The sequence below is a fragment of the Pelobates fuscus genome, chromosome 3 (genome assembly GCF_036172605.1).
Source record: "Pelobates fuscus isolate aPelFus1 chromosome 3, aPelFus1.pri, whole genome shotgun sequence".
NCBI lineage: Eukaryota > Metazoa > Chordata > Amphibia > Anura > Pelobatidae > Pelobates > Pelobates fuscus.
In genome coordinates, this window is record NC_086319.1 from 392,853,900 (window position 1) to 392,869,587 (window position 15,688).

General features: G+C 44.7%; 1 non-coding gene across 1 annotated transcript; it reads left to right on the top strand.

Moving 5' to 3' along the window:
* Positions 1 to 14,837: 14,837 nt before the first annotated feature.
* On the top strand, positions 14,838 to 14,911 carry TRNAT-AGU (transfer RNA threonine (anticodon AGU)). Its single transcript has one exon. It is a non-coding gene; the product is annotated as a tRNA-Thr (tRNA).
* The last annotated feature ends 777 nt before the right edge of the window (positions 14,912 to 15,688 follow it).

A 15,688-nucleotide genomic window follows, 5' to 3' on the forward strand; every position in this document is an offset into this window, starting at 1 on the left:
TTAACCAGGCATGGCAAGGGTTTGCATTTGGCGTATTGCTTAAGGTTCTTCTTGATTTTTCACTCAGGTGGTAGAACATAATGCTTGGTGGCTTTCTTTTCTTGACCTAAAGCAGCCTATCAATGCAGTGCTGTGATATATTTATTCCAGAAGATGTATGAAGAATCTTGCGAAGTGTGGAGTTTGTGAGCTCTCAAACATAGCTCAATGTTTAACCCCGCTCCAAAGAGGATAATGCCTTTTTGCAAGAGCTTCCTTTTCTTGCATAATCTTCAGGCAACCTTCTCCTTATGTCAACCGATCCGTGTCAAAATAAGTTAAGCTTTTCACTTGGTCTGGCATTTAGGATTCCTGGTTTTTCAGACATAGAGGTGAAAACTAATCATTTTAGGAAACCTTTCAAAATGCCAAGAACCTTCGGTTGTCTTGTGTTACCCACTCTAGAGAACATTTGACAGAGCTTCCCATATGTTCTAGCGGTTAGGATTCCTGGTTTTCACCCAAGTGGCCCGGGTTCGACTCCCGGTTTAGGAATTGTCCTTAGCTTTTCTTCTTTAGTCACCTTTTAATCTCACCCATAGTGATGTACCGAACTGTCCGCCGGCGAACTTAGCGTGTTCGCATTCGTCGCCGCGGGCGAACACATGGGCTGTTCGATCCGCCCCCTATTCGTCATCATTGGGCAAACTTTGACCCTGTGCCTCTCGGTCAGCAGACACATTCCAGCCAATCAGCAGCACTCCCTCCCTTCCACACCCTCCAACCTCCCTCCCAGCATCCATTTTCGATTCATTCTGAAGCTGCATGCTTAGTGAGAGGAGGGAAAGTTTAGCTGCTGCTGATTAGATAGGGAAATTGATAGCTAGGTTAGGGTATTCAGTGTCCACTACAATCCTGAAGGACTCATCTGATCTCTGCTGTAAGGACAGCACCCCAAAAAGCCCTTTTTAGGGCTATAACATCAGGCTGCTTTTTTTTTTTTTTTCCTGTGTAATGTAATTGCAGGTGCCTGCCTGCCAGCTTCTGTGTGAGGTTCACATTGGATACTGTGCCTACTTGCCCAGTGCCACCACTCATATCTGTTTTAACAATTGGTTAAGCTTTAGATTTAAAATAAATAATTTGTTTTCACTGTAATAGAAGAGCAGTTGCCTGCCTGCCAGCTTCTGTGTCAGGTTGGATGCCTTGCCCATTTGCACAGTCAGTGCCACCACTCATATCTGTTTTAACAATAGCTTAAGCTTTAGATTTTAAAGAAATCATTTTTTTTCACTGTAATAGAAGAGCAGTTGCCTGCCTGCCAGCTTCTGTGTCAGGTTGGATGCCTTGCCCATTTGCACAGTCAGTGCCACCACTCATATCTGTTTTAACAATAGCTTAAGCTTTAGATTTTAAAGAAATCCTTTTTTTTCACTGTAATAGAAGAGCAGTTAGTTGTCTGCAAGCGTCTGGGTGTCAGGCCTACTTCAGCGTGTGCTCTGCAGACCTGTGCCAACGTGCTTTGACAGTTGTCAATCATATCTGGTGTCTCTTTAGCGTGCTTTTACAAAGAAAAAAGGTTTCCAGTGTAAGCTAATAGCAGCCAGTCAGTGTCCTTCAAGCGGCTCTGTCAGGCCTTCCTTCAGCGTGTGCCCTGCACAACCCTGCCAGCGTACTTTGACAATTGCCACTCATATCTGGTGTCTCTATAGCGTGCTTTTACAAAGAAAAAAGGTTTCCAGTGTAAGTTAATAGCAGCCAGTCAGTGTCCTTCAAGCGGCTCTGTCAGGCCTTCCTTCAGCGTGTGCCCTGCACAACCCTGCCAGCGTACTTTGACAATTGCCACTCATATCTGGTGTCTCTATAGCGTGCTTTTTCAAAGAAAAAAGGTTTCCAGTGTAAGCTAATAGCAGCCAGTCAGTGTCCTTCAAGCGGCTCTGTCAGGCCTTCCTTCAGCGTGTGCCCTGCACAACCCTGCCAGCGTACTTTGACAGTTGCCACTCATATCTGGTGTCTCTATAGCGTGCTTTTACAACCAAAATTTTGTTTCCACTGTAATAGAATAGCATTTGCCTGCCTGCCAGCTTCTGTGTGAGGTTCACAGTGGATACTGTGCCCTCTTGCCCAGTGCCACCACTCATATCTGTTTTTACAATAGCTTAAGCTTTAGATTTAAAAAAAATAATTTTTTTTCACTGTAATAGAAGAGCAGTTGCCTGCCTGCCAGCTTCTGTGTCAGGTTGGATGCCTTGCCCATTTGCACAGTCAGTGCCACCACTCATATCTGTTTTAACAATAGCTTAAGCTTTAGATTTTAAAGAAATCATTTTTTTTCACTGTAATAGAAGATCAGTTAGTTGTCTGCAAGCGTCTGGGTGTCAGGCCTACTTCAGCGTGTGCTCTGCAGACCTGTGCCAGCGTGCTTTGACAGTTGCCAATCATATCTGGTGTCTCTTTAGCGTGCTTTTACAAAGAAAAAAGGTTTCCAGTGTAAGCTAATAGCAGCCAGTCAGTGTCCTTCAAGCGGCTCTGTCAGGCCTTCCTTCAGCGTGTGCCCTGCACAACCCTGCCAGCGTACTTTGACAATTGCCACTCATATCTGGTGTCTCTATAGCGTGCTTTTACAAAGAAAAAAGGTTTCCAGTGTAAGCTAATAGCAGCCAGTCAGTGTCCTTCAAGCGGCTCTGTCAGGCCTTCCTTCAGCGTGTGCCCTGCACAACCCTGCCAGCGTACTTTGACAATTGCCACTCATATCTGGTGTCTCTATAGCGTGCTTTTTCAAAGAAAAAAGGTTTCCAGTGTAAGCTAATAGCAGCCAGTCAGTGTCCTTCAAGCGGCTCTGTCAGGCCTTCCTTCAGCGTGTGCCCTGGACAACCCTGCCAGCGTACTTTGACAGTTGCCACTCATATCTGGTGTCTCTATAGCGTGCTTTTACAACCAAAATTTTGTTTCCACTGTAATAGAAGAGCAGTTGCCTGCCTGCCAGCTTCTGTGTGAGGTTCACAGTGGATACTGTGCCCTCTTGCCCAGTGCCACCACTCATATCTGTTTTTACAATAGCTTAAGCTTTAGATTTAAAATAAATATTTTTTTTTCACTGTAATAGAAGAGCAGTTAGTTGTCTGCAAGCGTCTGGGTGTCAGGCCTACTTCAGCGTGTGCTCTGTAGACCTGTTCCAGCGTGCTTTGACAGTTGCCAATCATATTTGGTGTCTCTTTAGCGTGCTTTTACAAAGAAAAAAGGTTTCTAGTGTAAGCTAATAGCAGCCAGTCAGTGTCCTTCAAGCGGCTCTGTCAGTCCTTCCTTCAGCGTGTGCTCTCCAGAACTTTTCCAGTGCACATTGCCAATCACATCTGGTGTCTCTATAGCGTGTTTTTAAAACCAACATTTTTTTTTCACTGTTATAGATTGAATAGCAGTTACTTGTCTTCAAGCGGGTGTGTCAGGCCTACAGTGTGTGCTCTGCAGTACTGTTCCAGTGCACATTGCCAATCATATCTGGTGTCTCTATAGCGTGCTTTTAAAACCAAAATTTGTTTTTCACTGTTATAGATTGAATAGCAGTTACTTGTCTTCAAGCGGGTGTCTCAGGCCTACAGTGTGTGCTCTGCAGAACTCTTACAGTTCACATTGCCAATCATATCTGGTCTCACAGTAGCTTGCACTTATAGTACCACTAATCCCCCCAAAAATGACAGGCAGAGGCAGGCCACCCCGCAGGGGCCGTCGTGGTCGTGGTGCTGTGATTCCCTTTTGCCCTAGAATAATGCCCAGTTTTCAGAAGCCACGTACCCTGAACTTGAAAAGTTCTGAGGACATAGTTGACTGGCTAACACAGGACACCCAATCTTGTACAGCCTCCGCTCGGAACCTTGACACACCATCCTTCTCCAGCTTAGCTTCAGGCACCTCTCAAGATACCACTCACCCGCCTGCCGCCACCACCAAAACTAGCACCACAGCCGCTTTACTTGGTATGTCAGAGGAGTTATTCACACACCCGTTTGAAGAAATGAGTGATGCGCAACCATTATTGCTAGAGGATGTAGATAACAGGGATATGTATCAGGCAGGCAGCATTAAACACATGGAGGTACGGTGTGATGATGATGTTGTACCCGCTGCTGCTTCCTTTTCTGATTTGTCAGATACAAGCGAAGCGGTTGATGATGACGATGCGTCCATGGATGTCACGTGGGTGCCCGCTCGGCAAGAAGAAGAACAGGGCGAAAGTTCAGATGGGGAGACAGAGAGGAGGAGGAGACGGGTTGGAAGCAGGGGGGGTCGTCGCAAGGAGCTAGTGGCACAGTCAGACAGCATGCATTGGCACCCGGGGTCAGCCCGACAGCACGCCAATCAACGCATGCTGTGTCCACCACCAGAATGCCGTCATTGCAGAGCTCTGCAGTGTGGCATTTTTTTGTGTGTCTGCCTCGGACAACAGCGATGCCATTTGCAACCTGTGCCAAAGTAAACTGAGTCGTGGGAGGTCCAACACCCACCTAGGTACAACTGCTTTGCGTAGGCACATGATCTCACATCACAAACGCCTATGGGATCAACACATGAGTACAAGCAGCACGCCTACTCTAAGCCGCCATCCTCCTCCTGGTCTAGCATCTTCAGCCACGTCAACCACTGCTGTCCTTCTTGCCCCCTTTCAACCATCCGCCACTCCGTCTCCCACCTTGAGCAGTTCCCGCTCATCTGCCCACAGTCATGTGTCTGTCAAGGACATGTTTGAGCGTAAGAAGCCAATGTCACCAAGTCACCCCCTTGCCCAGCGTCTGACAGCTGGCTTGTCCGAACTATTAGCCCGCCAGCTTTTACCATACAATCTGGTTGAGTCTGAGGCGTTCAAAAAATTTGTAGCTATTGGGACACCGCAGTGGAAGGTACCCGGCCGGAATTTCTTTTCACAAAAGGCAATCCCCAACTTGTACTCGATTGTGCAAAAGGAAGTCATGGCATGTCTGGCACACAGTGTTGGGGCAAGGGTCCATCTGACCACTGATACCTGGTCTGCAAAGCATGGTCAGGGCAGGTATATCACCTACACTGCGCATTGGGTAAACCTGCTGACGGCTGACAAGCAAGGAATGCGTGGCATTGCAGAGGAGTTGGTGACACCGCCACGAATTGCAGGCAGTCCTGCTGCCACCTCATCTACTCCTCCTACTCCATCCTCTTCCATAACCTCCTCGGCTGAGTCCTCTTGTGCTGCTGCGTCTTGCTCCACATCAACAGCACCCTCCCAGCTCCCCAGGTACTATTCCACATCCCGGATACGGCAGTGTCACGCCGTCTTGGGTTTGACTTGCTTGAAAGCAGAGAGTCACACCGGACAAGCACTCCTGTCCGCCCTGAACGCACAGGTGGAAAAGTGGCTGACTCCGCAGCAACTGGATATCGGCAAAGTGGTGTGTGGCAACGGAAAGAATTTGATAGCGGCATTGAAGTTGGGCAAGTTGACACATGTGCCGTGCATGGCACATGTGTGTAATCTGATCGTACAACGCTTTGTGCATAAGTACACAGGCTTACAGGACGTCCTGAAGCAGGCCAGGAAGGTGTGTGGCCATTTCAGGCGTTCCTACACGGCCATGGCTCACTTTGCCGATATCCAGCGGCGAAACAATATGCCAGTGAGGCGCTTGATTTGCGACAGCCCTACACGTTGGAATTCCACACTCCTAATGTTCGACCGCCTGCTCCAACAAGAAAAAGCTGTTAATGAATATTTGTATGACCGGGGTGCTAGGACAGCCTCTGGGGAGCTGGGAATTTTTTTGCCACGTTACTGGACGCTCATGCGCAATGCCTGTAGGCTCATGCGTCCTTTTGAGGAGGTGACAAACCTAGTCAGTCGCAACGAAGGCACCATCAGCGACATCATACAATTTGTTTTCTTCCTGGAGCGTGCCCTGCGAAGAGTGCTGGATCAGGCTGTAGATGAGCGTGAAGAGGAAGAGGAAGAGTTGTGGTCACCATCACCACCAGAAACAGCCTTATCAGCATCGCTTGCTGGACCTGCGGCAACGCTAGAAGAGGATTGTGAGGAAGAGGAGTCAGAGGAGGATTGTAGCTTTGAGGAGGAGGAGGAGGAGCAAGACCAAACACAACAGGCATCCCAGGGTGCTCGTTGTCACCTATCTGGTACCCGTGGTGTTGTACGTGGCTGTGGGGAAGAACATACCTTCAATGACATCAGTGAGGAGGAGGAACGGGAAATGAGTAGCTCGGCATCCAACCTTGTGCAAATGGGGTCTTTCATGCTGTCCTGCCTGTTGAGGGACCCTCGTATAAAAAGGCTGAAGGAGAACGACCTGTACTGGGTGTCCACGCTACTAGACCCCCGGTATAAGCAGAAAGTGGCGGAAATGTTACCGAATTACAAGTCGGAAAGGATGCAGCATTTGCAAAATAAATTAAAAAGTATGCTTTACACAGCGTATAAGGGTGATGTCACAGCACAACGGGAATCTAACAGGGGGAGAGGTGGAAGTCATCCTCCTCCTCCTCCTCCTCCTCCCACGACCACGCTGGCAAGGACAGGACGCTTTAAAGACGTGTTGTTGATGGAGGACATGCGGACCTTTTTAAGTCCTATGCATCGCCACAGCCCTTCGGGATCCACCCTCAGAGAGCGACTCGACCGACAGGTAGCAGACTACCTCGCCTTAACTGCAGATATCGACACTCGGAGGAGCGATGAACCCCTTGACTACTGGGTGTGCAGGCTTGACCTGTGGCCTGAGCTATCCCAATTTGAGATAGAACTTCTGGCCTGCCCCGCTTCAAGTGTCCTGTCAGAAAGGACCTTCAGTGCAGCAGGAGGTATTGTCACTGAGAAGAGAAGTCGCCTAGGTCAAAAAAGTCTAGATTACCTCACCTTTATTAAGATGAATGAGGGATGGATCCCGAAGGGACAGACACTGGGCGATACATTCGATTAAAAAAGGCCTGATGAGATGAGCTGCCTTGGGCTAAAAATGGTCCACACGCTGCTGTATTTTAGCTCTGAATGACGTTTGACTTGCGTGACTTATCCGCCACCAACTAGGGTTCAAGCCGCCATGTTTTAGGGCACTTTCTGCCTGTGAAACAAACATCCATTTTTCTGGCCGCTGCTACAGCAGCGGCTGCAACAATACCAAATTTTTCAGGCATGTGTACATGCCTAATTTTTAGGCCCACTGTGGCTTCAAAAACCAAACCAAAAAAAAATCCTCCAAGATGGCACCAATATACCAGTGGTCTAAGCATCTTCCCACCTTGGCCTAAAAAGGGGAGGTGATTCAACAATTAAAAATCTCTGCCATTTACACGTCCACTGATAGGAGACGCGGAAGGTATTAAACTGATATGAACAATACTAAACTCACCACTCCTATCTGGTGGCACATTAGCTTGCCCGCGCAGTGCCACAAATTTCAAGTAAGAGGACCGACCAAGCATCTCCTTCATCTCCCTGTTACATAAATCAATGCCATATCCATAGAACTTGTAGAGAATATCCAGGATAGTTTTACAGGGCCAAATCATGTCGCCTGTTGAAAGAGGTGACCTTGCTCGGGTCCCAGGTGTGCGGTTCCTAAAATGGCTGCCATATACATGTCCTCTGATAGGAGACGCGGAAGGTATTAAACTCATATGAACATTTACTAAACTCACCACTCCGAGTGCTGTTATTTATTTAATTTTTTTGTGGTGAGGCTTTACAAGACAGAGTGCTTCTCCACGGGACATGTTAACTCACGGGCAGCTGGCTCATCAAGGAACCAGAGCAGCTTGAACGAGGTGACCTTGCTCGGGTCCCAGGTGTGCGGTTCCTAAAATAGCTGCCATATACACGTCCACTGATAGGAGACGCGGAAGGTATTAAACTGATATGAACAATACTCCACTCCTATCTGTAGGTCCGTCCCATTGTGATTTATGCCCCCCACCCACCGCGCAGGGATGGGGGCCGGGGGGGAGGAAAGTAGGCCCCCCCATTGTGATTTATGACCCCCACCCACTGCGCAGGGGTGGGGGCCGAGGGGGGAGGACAGTAGGTCCCCCATTGTGATTGATGGCCCCCACCCACCGCGCAGTGTGTATCATGGGCTTTGAGGACAAGTGTCAATCCATACCTGCCAAGTGACCCTATGTAGGGGGAACAGTCCCTATTCTGCTCTGTGTCAGTGTGTATCATGGTCTCTGTGGACGGGGAACAGTCTCTATTCTGCTCTGTGTCAGTGTGTTTCATGGTCTCTGTGGACGGGGAACAGTCTCTATTCTGCTCTGTTTCAGTGTGTATCATGGACTCTGTGGACAGGGAACAGTCTCTATTCTGCTCTGTGTCAGTGTGTATCAGGGGCTTTGAGGACAGGTGTCAATCCATACCTGCCAAGTGACCCTATGTAGGGAGAACAGTCCCTATTCTGCTCTGTGTCAGTGTGTATCATGGTCTCTGTGGACGGGGAACAGTCTCTATTCTGCTCTGTGTCAGTGTGTATCATGGTCTCTGTGGACGGTGAACAGTCTCTATTCTGCTCTGTGTCAGTGTGTATCATGGTCTCTGTGGACAGGGAACAGTCTCTATTCTGCTCTGTGTCAGTGTGTATCAGGGGCTTTGAGGACAGGTGTCAATCCATACCTGCCAAGTGACCCTATGTAGGGGGGACAGTCTCTATTCTGCTCTGTGTCAGTGTGTATCATGGTCTCTGTGGACGGGGAACAGTCACTATTCTGCTCTGTGTCAGTGTGTATCATGGTCTCTGAGGACAGGTGTCAATCCATATCTGCCAAGTGACCCTATGTAGGGGGAACAGTCTCTATTCTGCTCTGTGTCAGTGTGTATCAGGGGTTTTGAGGACAGGTGTCAATCCATATCTGCCAAGTGACCCTATATAGGGAGAACAGTCTCTATTCCGCTCTGTGTCAGTGTGTATCAGGGATTTGACTATCTTTATTCAGATTCAAAAATTACAATTCCAGGAAAAATTTAACAAACATTTACAAGAACATGTTATGCACATCATAGAAACAACGTGAACCTCTTTAAAGCCACAAACTTAAGACAAAAAGTATGTACACACAATGTGTAAGGGTTTGAAAGAATATTCTGAATCCTTACATGTTTACTTTATCGTTTGTTTGATTTTTGTGAACCATATATAAACTACAAGCAGCGTGAAAACTATAAAAACTCAAGTGGCCATGCTGATCAAATTAAATAGTATGCTTTACACAGCGTATAAGGGTGATGTCACAGCACAACGGGAATGTAACAGGGGAAGAGGTGAAAGTCCTCCTCCCCCTCCCACGACCCCGCCATATCTGCCAAGTGACCCTATGTAGGGGTAACAGTCTCTATTCTGCTCTGTGTCAGTGTGTATCATGGTCTCTGAGGACGGGGAACAGTCTCTATTCTGCTCTGTGTCAGTGTGTATCAGGGGCTTTGAGGACAGGTGTCAATGTTAGGTGATTTCTGCCCTTTATGGATTAAAAGCAGACTCTGCATCAACTGTGTAATTTTCCATGGGAGTTTTGCCATGGATCCCCCTCCGGCATGCCACAGTCCAGGTGTTAGTCCCCTTGAAACAACTTTTCCATCACTTTTGTGGCCAGAAAGAGTCCCTGTTAGTTTTAAAATTCGCCTGCCCATTGAAGTCAATGGCGGTTCGTGAACATTTGAGGAAGTTCGCGTTCGCCGTTCGCGAACCGAAAATTTTGGGTTCGCGACAACACTACTCACCCATATAAATAGATGTCTCCGGTTTACTAGTCTATCCGCACCGGATTGAAGATTGCTCCTAGTCAGATTATAGAAATAAACATCGTATTCCAATACATCCTGGATGAGAGAATTTACTACACGTTACATTTTATGTGCACAGAACAGGACTTTTCTAAAGAACACATCAACATTCAATAAACAAAATGTTATTATTTGGCAGGGAAAAAAATGACTTTTGCTTGAAATGGAAATTGTCGCTTCTGCCTAAAGCACAAGAAAGCGGCCCTTGAGGATTATATGCAGATAGATTAGTTTTTTACCAATCCAGGACCTTCCAATGAAGTCATGTCTTGCAAACATGTCAAAAAATTAGATTCAATGCACCTTGCATTAACATCAAGACACTGACGCTCTAATAGTTTTACTCGTTTAAACCCTTTTAAGGCATATTGCTGATATCAAAGAAGGCCACGCCACCTTTGCAAAAACGTACTTCCTCCAAGAGCACTTTAGAACGGGTGCTTGTAGCTTCCGCAAGGTTGGCAAAACCTTTCTTTTCGGTGATAGATTTTACTCCCAAGTATCTTTTGGACACAAGGTACATGACGGCAAAGGTGCCAAAAGGTCTCCAAAAATGCCAGCATTTCATTATATGGGAAAATCAGTCAATCAAAAGATTCTCCAGAGAAGCTAAACGATTTACCATTTAACCAGGCATGGCAAGGGTTTGCATTTGGCGTATTGCTTAAGGTTCTTCTTGATTTTTCACTCAGGTGGTAGAACATAATGCTTGGTGGCTTTCTTTTCTTGACCTAAAGCAGCCTATTAATGCAGTGCTGTGATATATTTATTCCAGAAGATGTATGAAGAATCTTGCGAAGTGTGGAGTTTGTGAGCTCCCAAACATAGCTCAATGTTTAACCCCGCTCCAAAGAGGATAATGCCTTTTTGCAAGAGCTTCCTTTTCTTGCATAATCTTCAGGCAACCTTCTCCTTATGTCAACCGATCTGTGTCAAAATAAGTTAAGCTTTTCCCTTGGTCTGGCATTTAGGATTCCTGGTTTTTCAGACATAGAGGTGAAAACTAATCATTTTAGGAAACCTTTCAAAATGACAAGAACTTTTGGTTGTCTTGTGTTACCCACTCTAGAGAACATGTGACAGAGCTTCCCATATGGTCTAGCAGTTAGAATTCCTGGTTTTCACCCAGGCGGCCAGGTTTCGACTCCCGGTATGGGAATTGTCCTTATCTATTCTTCTTTAGTCACCTTTTAATCTCACCCATATAAGTAGATGTCTCCGGTTTACTATTCTATCCGCACTGGATTGAAGATTGCTCCTAGTCAGATTATAGAAATAAACATCGTATTCCAATACATCCTGGATTAGAGAATTTACTACACATTACATTTTATGTGCACAGAACAGGACTTTTCTAGAGAACACATCAACATTCAATAAACAAAATGTTATTATTTGGCAGGGAAAAAAAATGACTTTTGCTTGAAATGGAAATTGTCGCTTCTGCCTAAAGCACAAGAAGGCAGGCCCTTGAGGATTATATGCAGATAGATTAGTTTTTTACCAATCCAGGACCTTCCAATGAAGTCATGTCTTGCAAACATGTCAAAAAATTAGATTCAATGCACCTTGCATTAACATCAAGACACTGACGCTCTAATAGTTTTACTCGTTTAAACCCTTTTAAGGCATATTGCTGATATCAAAGAAGGCCACGCCACCTTTGCAAAAACTTACTTCCTCCAAGAACACTTTAGAACGGGTGCTTTTAGCTTCCGCAAGGTTGGCAAAACCTTTCTTTTCGGTGATAGATTTTACTCCCAAGTATCTTTTGGACACAAGGAACATGACGGCAAAGGTGCCAAAAGGTCTCCAAAAATGCCAGCATTTCATTATATGGGAAAATCAGTCAATCAAAAGATTCTCCAGAGAAGCTAAACGATTTACCATTTAACCAGGCATGGCAAGGGTTTGCATTTGGCGTATTGCTTAAGGTTCTTCTTGATTTTTCACTCAGGTGGTAGAACATAATGCTTGGTGGCTTTCTTTTCTTGACCTAAAGCAGCCTATCAATGCAGTGCTGTGATATATTTATTCCAGAAGATGTATGAAGAATCTTGCGAAGTGTGGAGTTTGTGAGCTCCCAAACATAGCTCAATGTTTATCCCCGCTCCAAAGAGTTTGATTAAACCTTTTTGTTTCTTGTGAAAGCAAGGCCTTTTTCCCATCAACTTTCTCCAAGGGTTTTCCAAAGAAGACTTCTTCCAGGAGACATATAGCACAGAGACGTGCTTTGGAAGCATAATCTGTGCCCCCGGATTACAGCTATAAGGCTCTACGTGAAGCAAGTGTGAAAGCCATCCCGTTGGCAACCATCTTTTTAATATCCAGCAAAGATTCCAAGAATTATTCAGCTGCTAATCTGATTTTGGCCATTACGTAACAGTTCTCTTTTAAAACCTTTCTAAATATTTCCTTGCACATTCTCAATCTATAATTTGAAAGTCCTGAATACTCTCTCTCAATATGCAGGGACCTGTGATGGCAGCTGTGGACAAGACGGAGGCATGGGGAAGAAAGGCAATGGCCATCCATAAAAGTAACCAAAACCAGGACCCAAACACAGAACGCAGAGTTTTGTGAATTAGCTGCAAAACTCAAGGTGGAAAAGGTGGTTTCCTATAGTACAATGTGTCCTGCAGAGGCAGCATTCAGCATTCTTTGTATACCCATGCTAGACATGGATAGCGGTCAGAAAAGAAAGTTCACTTTGTTAAAATTATCATGACTGAGGGAATTGAGTGAGGAAAGGAGAATAGAGTGGAGTATGAAAGGAGGGGGATCTTTTAGAGCTATAGTTATCCTCTATCAAATAATCAATCATTCAAGTTCCAATCTTGTGCCACTGGGACAAAGATAAGCTTCAAAACTGATACTGCCACTGCCAATGTGGAAATGTAGTTTATTACCTTCAAAGCTGCAGGCAATATTTGAATGTTTGTTGACAACTGAGATGCATTTGCTATAAAGATGGATTGATGTCAATTAATCCTCCAATGATGTATCTCTTGGATAGAGAAAGGTCCAATCTGCCACCTTCTGGAAAACGTAAAACAAGGTATGAGCCAGTATGTTGTGGTGCTGTGGATTAGTTGGTTAAAGCGCCTGTCTAGTAAACAGGAGATCCTGATTTCGAATCTCAGCAGTGCCTATTTTAGTTCTAGAATTGGAAAATTCTCTTATGTCCCTCATCATTATTGCACCGAATCTACATCTCTTGCGTTATGGCACATAAATCACACAAGAACAACCACTATATATTAAATATATGTTGATTGAAAATTCATCAACCTAAAATTTGTATTTGCTTCTTTGGCAGTTTAAAAAGGAGATACTATATGTGTCTATCTTATTTACTTCACAGGGTCATTCTCAGTTTTTTTGATCCCCTAGAATGTTTGATTAAACCTTTTTGTTTCTTGTGAAAGCAAGGCCTTTTTCCCATCAACTTTCTCAAAGGGTTTTCCAAAGAAGACTTCTTCCAGGAGACATATAGCACAGAGACGTGCTTTGGAAGCATAATCTGTGCCCCCGGATTACAACTATAAGGCTCTACGTGAAACAAGTGAGAAAGCCATCCCATTGGCAACCATCTTTTTAATATACAGAAAAGATTCCAAGAATTATTCAGCTGCTAATCTGATTTTGGCCATTAAGTAACAGTTCTCTTTTAAAACCTTTCTAAATATTTCCAAGCACATTCTCAATCTATAATTTGAAAGTCCTGAATACTCTCTCTCAATATGCTGGGACCTGTGATGGCAGCTGTGGACAAGACGGAGGCATGGGGAAGAAAGGCAATGGCCATCCATAAAAGTAACCAAAACCCAGACCCAAACACAGAACGCAGAGTTTGGTGAATTAGCTGCACAACTCAAGGCGGAAAAGGTGGTTTCCTATAGTACAATGTGTCCTGCAGAGGCAGCATTCAGCATTCTTTGTATACCCATTATAGACATGGATAATGGTCAGAAAAGAAAGTTCACTTTGTTAAAATTATCATGACTGAGGGAATTGAGTGAGAAAAGGAGAATAGAGTGGAGTATGAAAGGAGGGGGATCTTTTAGAGCTATAGTTATCCTCTATCAATTAATCAATCATTCAAGTTCCAATCTTGTGACACTGGGACAAAGTTAAGCTTCAAAACTGATACTGCCACGGCCATTGTGGAAATGTAGTTTATTACCTTCAAAGCTGCAGGCAATATTTGAATGTTTGTTGACAACTGACGTGCTTTGGAAGCATAATCTGTGCCCTCGGATTACAACTATAAGGCTCTACGTGAAGCAAGTGAGAAAGCCATCCCGTTGGCAACCATCTTTTTAATATCCAGCAAAGATTCCAAGAGTTATTCAACTGCTAATCTGATTTTGGCCATTAAGTAACAGTTCTCTTTTAAAACCTTTCTAAATATTTCCAAGCACATTCTCAATCTATAATTTGAAAGTCCTGAATACTCTCTCTCAATATGCTGGGACCTGTGATGGCAGCTGTGGACAAGACAGAGGCATGGGGAAGAAAGGCAATGGCCATCCATAAAAGTAACCAAAACCCAGACCCAAACATAGAACGCAGAGTTTGGTGTATTAGCTGCACAACTCAAGGCGGAGAAGGTGGTTTCCTATAGTACAATGTGTCCTGCAGAGGCAGCATTCAGCATTCTTTGTATACCCATGCTAGTTCACTTTGTTAAAATTATCATGACTGAGGGAATTGAGTGAGGAAAGGAGAATAGAGTGGAGTATGAAAGGAGGGGGATCTTTTAGAGCTATAGTTATCCTCTATCAATTAATCAATCATTCAAGTTCCAATCTTGTGCCACTGGGACAAAGTTAATTTTCAAAACTGATACTGCCACGGCCAGTGTGGAAATGTAGTTTATTACCTTCAAAGCTGCAGGCAATATTTGAATGTTTGTTGACAACTGAGATGTATTTGCTATAAAGATGGATTTATGTCAATTAATCCTCCAATGATGTATCTCTTGGATAGAGAAAGGTCCAATCTGCCACCATTTGGAAAATGTAAAACAAGGCATGAGCCAGTATGTTGTGGCGCTGTGGCTTAGTTGGTTAAAGCGCCTGTCTAGTAAACAGGAGATCCTGAGTTCGAATCTCAGCAGTGCCTAATTTAGCTCTAGAATTGGAAAACTATCTTATGTGCCTCATCATTATTGCATCGAATCTACATCTCTTGCGTTATGGCACATAAATCACACAAGAACAACCACTATATATTAAATATATGTTGACTGAAAATTCATCAACCTAAAATTTGTATTTGCTTCTCTGGCAGTTTAAAAAGGAGATACTATATGTGTCTATCTTATATACTTCACAGGGTCATTCTCAGTTTATTTGATCCCCTAGAATGTTTGATTAAACTTTCTTTTTTTTTCTTGTGAAAGCAAGGCCTTTTTCCCAACAACTTTCTCAAAGGGTTTTCCAAAGAAGACTTCTTCCAGGAGACATATTGTGGTGGAATCTCAGTAAAAATAAATTTACTAGGACAAGATTGCCACGTGGTATGTGCACTTGCATATGTTGATGTATCGGTCGGTTGGTTGCACGTGGCAACGATACAATCAACAGTGTACTGAGCAAGTGTAGGAATACAGGATATACGAGTATTTCCCCCCCTCCATTGTTCTGGGCAAGCCATGTGGTCAAACAGGAATTTAGTCTCTGTTCGGTTGATTAGATAAGAGTATGTGTAGGTTGAACTGATTATGGGAGGAGCTACATGCCTATATAAGGGACCTACACTGTATGATCAGGACTCAGACTTTGCTGTTTTTTGGTGACATTAGTCCCTCTGAGTCCCGGTCGGTGAATCGAATAAAGAATCTCTTCCTTCCTGAAGAAACTTGTGTCCATCTCTCTGTGCTCGGCTTCCATCAGTTTC